Below are 5,115 nucleotides of genomic sequence, written 5' to 3' on the forward strand. Positions count from 1 at the left end.
CTCACGTAGCCAGCAGCCGATTAGCTGACTGCAGCTCCCACCCTCTGTGCTGTAGGGCTAGCCTCCAATTCAGACACATCACAGGCGGCCATTGGTCTGCACAGGGCTCTACCACTTCTACACGAGTTCTATGACAGAGCTGTGCGGATTGGCTGCAGGATTGTGCCTGCTTGTTTCCTCTTCTAGGCTGGAGACACTGCAGTGCTGGCTGATATTACAGGGGTATGGAGGAAGGGGTAGGCCTGGCGGAGAAGGAAAGCAACACAAATGAGAATAAGAACAACAGGCAGCAACAAAATACTCAGAATAAGAACCGTATTGGTGATAACCATGAAACAACTGCAGTGATAATATTTACCATGAACCATGAAACAACTGCAGTGATAATATTTAGAATAATAAAAAATGTAACAGTAACCATAATATTTATAATAAAACACAACAACATTGATAATATTTATAATAAAAACATAACAGTAACAATATTTATAATGATAAAAGCAAAATATTTAGAATAAAATACATAGTAACATTGATAATATTCCTAATAATAACAAACATAACAATATTGATCACAGTGACTAAACAGCAATGATAAGAACTACAACAATAACCATCGTCAGCATTCCAACAAAAATCGTGATAACGACGCCGATGATGGCAAACACAGCAATGATAGAACAAAAGATATTATAATGACGATCTTAGTGACTAAACAGTAGTGATAAGAATTACACCAAAGTTCATAATATCAACCATAACAAATTCTCAACCAAAACAGTTCCAATGATAAGAACCATCGTAACAAAAATAACATAAAAAATCATCATAACATTAATAAGAACACAAACAACAACCATAAAGATAAGAAAAATGGTGAGAGAAATAATAATACTAGTGACATCAATATTGGTATAAAATATGAAAAGAACAGAAAACATCATCCTAGTAAAAAGCTAATAATGATGATGATGAGGAGGAGGAAGAATGTACCTAAAAACAGAAGACCAGCATTGCAATACTATCTATTGTGTATGAATAATAACAGTAATAATAATAATAAGAGAAGTCATGAAATTTTAATGACCTACTCCTTACGAGGACTATGTATTGGTTACAGTACAAGTTAAAGGGGTATTCCCTCGTTGCATACTCGCCAGTCTTCACTGCTGTAAAATCTTCTTTCTTCCTGGTTTCCTGCGTCATTTGGTGGGCGGGGTTTCACATGCAACCTGCCGTTTTGCTCTGCCCCCAAATAAGCGTGTAGCTCTGCCCACCGCATAGCGTGATCCTATGGGGCGTTGAAGGGCCTGTCAAAGGTCCTCAAACACTATATGCACAATATTGGACTATGAAGTACAGGCAGGAGCAACTCCATTCTGTGTTACATACAGAGACTGCCTGTCTCTGCCATAATGAACACAGTTGAATTAGCTAGCCTGATAACTGGGAGAACAGAAGAAATAAAAGCAGCTCCTCTCCCCTATCTGATAGCAGGGAGCTAGGTCACGTGGTGTAGACACAGGAATAGCTAGATACACAGGCTCGCTCCCTGCACTTAGCCCCTCCTCCCTCCCCCCTCAGAGCAGCAGATACATCACTTGACTCATGAGCAGATAAGTCAGGGCTGTGTCAACAATGAATTGAATAAAGTAAGATAGTGGACAAACAAAGCAGTTTTGCTGAAGCAGTGTATTTAGGAAAAGTCTTAAATCCACATTAACAAGCAGTTTAGATAGGATCCTTGTGATGGGACAACCCCTTTAAGAAGTTTCTAAAAGGCACAGAGCTTTGTGGTTACTAGTGGCAAAGGAACAGTCTTAGTGTATGTTCACACTAAAATTATCGATGTCCGTTGCTGTCATCTCTCACAGAACTATTATTATTATTATTATTATTATTATTATTATTATTATTATTATTATTATTATTATTGTTTATATAGCATCATTAATTCCATGGTGCCTTATATTTGGGGGTTTACATACAGAATGACAAACAATCATTATCTGTAGCAGAGTAACTTACATAGATGGCGCCCCCTCTGTCTGTGTCTGTTCCAGTTGACTCTAATGTAAACAATAGGATGAACACTTTATTCCGTTGTGTTTGCTTACTGTTATAATGGAAGAAAAAGTCCTGCATGTACGAGCTGATGGAAAAAGTCATGTTTTATGTATTGCAGTGAGTGCAGATGGACACTTAATGGAGGGGACTCCATCTACATCTGATATTTAATGTCCGTTGCTCTCATCCCATGGCAGATGACAGTTACAGACATTGAATAACCATAGTGTGAACCTACCCTGACTTGGAGGTAACATCTTATTGGTTACAGTCTTGTTTTAAGGTAACAAAGTTAATGGTTACAGTCTCGGGAGGGTCACATTGGCTAAATTTGGTGGGACATCTTGGCCCAGTTTTTAGGGCTTTCTTTGCCCAAAGAACAGTCATTTTCCAGGATGTGTACTGTAACCGCCTGCAGTAATCCATAACCGTCCCCAACAGGGCATGTCAAGATGAATATGGATCCAATAGCATTTTAGGGTTAACAGTTCTAAAGAGACTCTGTGGCCGGTTCCACCATCATAGACCAGTCCAACAATTGGCATCCAAAGTGGCCCTGGGTATATTCCGAGCTCATCCAGAACAAAGCCCTGTGTCCAGAAGAGAGCAGCCCACCTGCAAAGTATACATGTAATATAACACACATTGGCTAACAATGGATGACACAGCAAAATATAACATTGCATCACAAGTGCCAGAAACAACGACAGACTGATGCACAGAAATACAGCCGAGATCAGACATATACTGTACTTGGTAAGGAGGTGCAGGCGGTTTATTGCAACCAGTGATGTAAAATGCACCAGAATCGGTCACTGTGACAAATTTGTTTCATCTTGTGCCCACCAGTCTCACAATAGTCTACCGTAATACATCTCTATGGCAGCAGACAACAAACACATTCTATGTGGTGTTATCCCGCACTCCTGCCATCTCACACTGCCTTCCATTTGTCCCCTGCTATATGCTAACATATATTTGGCCGGGTGACAAGAGATAGAGGACTGATGGAAAGAAACATGGCTGCCGGATCAGACAACGCAGAGGTGTTTGTTGTCTTACCATGGAGACACAGTCCGCACAATAGAAGCAAAACGGGGAAAATTCTAAGTGTAGATACATTCGCAGAATTAAACATTGGCTGCAAAAGTCTGTGTCCCATAACACATAAGACGTCGTATATTTAGGATATAGTGGACGGGCTGATGGGTCTGTCGCCACATTGTAAGCTTCTGTTATCTGAGATGATTTATAGCTATAATGTGAACATATCCCAATATAACTCCAATAGAGTCTATTCTCAGAGTATGAGTCACTGGCAGAGATTAAAGGATCACACCGTCGGCCAAGTGTGCGGAGGATCTCTTTTATATCCATGTGAAATGTTCCTCCGCTAATAGGCATCAGGTCTAGAGACATAAGACAGAGCCGAGTATTTCAGGTGACGACTAGGGCTGAGCCGATCGTGAGATTTCAGGACCGATTTTAAAATCCGATTTCCGATCGTTTTCCAGTCGATCGTGAAACTTGCTCGATCGCCGATCGGAATCCGATCCCGATCGCTCAACCCTAGTCAATGCTTCTCTATGGGAAAAGTCACTTTTAGGGTTGAGCCGATCTTGAGAGAACCTCCGACCTCGATCCCGCTGGAAAAGATGGGGTTGGAATTCTGATCGCGATCCTGAAATATACTCAATCGCTGATCAGAATCCGATCTTTTCCGATCCCGATCGTTCAACCCTAGGGACGACGATGCTTAATAATAATAATAATTCACAGATGGGTAAGGCAGTGGTTATCTGGAAGGCCTGTACATGGGGCCTGTACATTGGGTGTGTAGAATGAAGGCAGCCATAGACACGATGGGAGAGATTTACAAAGACTGGCATTTTCAACGCCACTCTTCACGCCTCCTCATAAATCAAGCGCACCCATGGTAGAGTCCTGCTCTCATATCTACACTGTTGTGCAAAAATTTTGAGGATTTTTCATACCTTGTAAACTTAACTCTCCCTCAAAGTAGTGATATGGGATTAATCGAGACCAGCAGGGAGCACTTAGTTAGGTGCTTCCCCCCGGAGCCCTGTAGTGTGGCATAACTGATAATGAATATGGCATGGGGTCTATTTTAGTGGCATTAAATTGTTACAAATGTGACTATTTTAGGACACAAAAGGGGTCCTGTAAATTTGTATCATTGGACCAATACTTCCTGTTCAGAACCACTGAAAATCTAAAAATCAGTATGCGGAGTACCACTATATTCAACCACTACATGACGTGTATTTTGCATTTTTTGCAGGTTTTCCCGTGGATACGTCATCAAAATGAAAATCCTTTCGAACCAGGCAACCCGTTTAAGCAGAGATTTCAGAATGAATGTCAGTTCGGAAGGAAGAGGGAGGAAAAAAGAGACGGACAATTGGAAAAAGAGGTGTTTCATTTTTATATTATTTACAACAAAGTTTCTTATTTTCCTTGTTATTATGTTAATTCCAGGAAGATAAAGGGGCGGCCATGATTTTACAAATGCAAAACTTAGCAGCCTAGTCCTGGACCAAGTCAGGATCTGCAGTGTTCTGCATTGATTTCCTTGAAGATCCCTGAAATATCCTGTACTCAGTTGACTCTTTAACATTGAATATACTTGGAATCTTGGCCTCGGAAGACCTTGCCAACAACAATCTCCTCTCCACCACTTTCGTCAGAATCTTTTTAACCCCTTGCCCCCACCGTGTCTTGATTATTGAGGTCTTCATATCACCACCGTATTACTGTAATCCTTCTTGAGGTTAATGCCAGCATACATGGCTGAAGTGAAGGCACTGACATGAGTGTAATTACATTTGCATGGCAATGTAGACCTCTCCATCAGCGATTGGCACGGCTCGCTGGGCATCTTTCCTCGGGCACTTTCCTTTCTGGCTGCATTGAGGAAGGCTTTGCAGTTTTATAAGTGTTCGCTTGATGACGTGCTTGCACTGAAATGCTAGCTGCAATGACACTGCAAAGGCTGATAGGAGGTTGGTGAATGCTAGCAATGAGCTC

Source organism: Leptodactylus fuscus, chromosome 10 (genome assembly GCF_031893055.1).
Source record: "Leptodactylus fuscus isolate aLepFus1 chromosome 10, aLepFus1.hap2, whole genome shotgun sequence".
NCBI lineage: Eukaryota > Metazoa > Chordata > Amphibia > Anura > Leptodactylidae > Leptodactylus > Leptodactylus fuscus.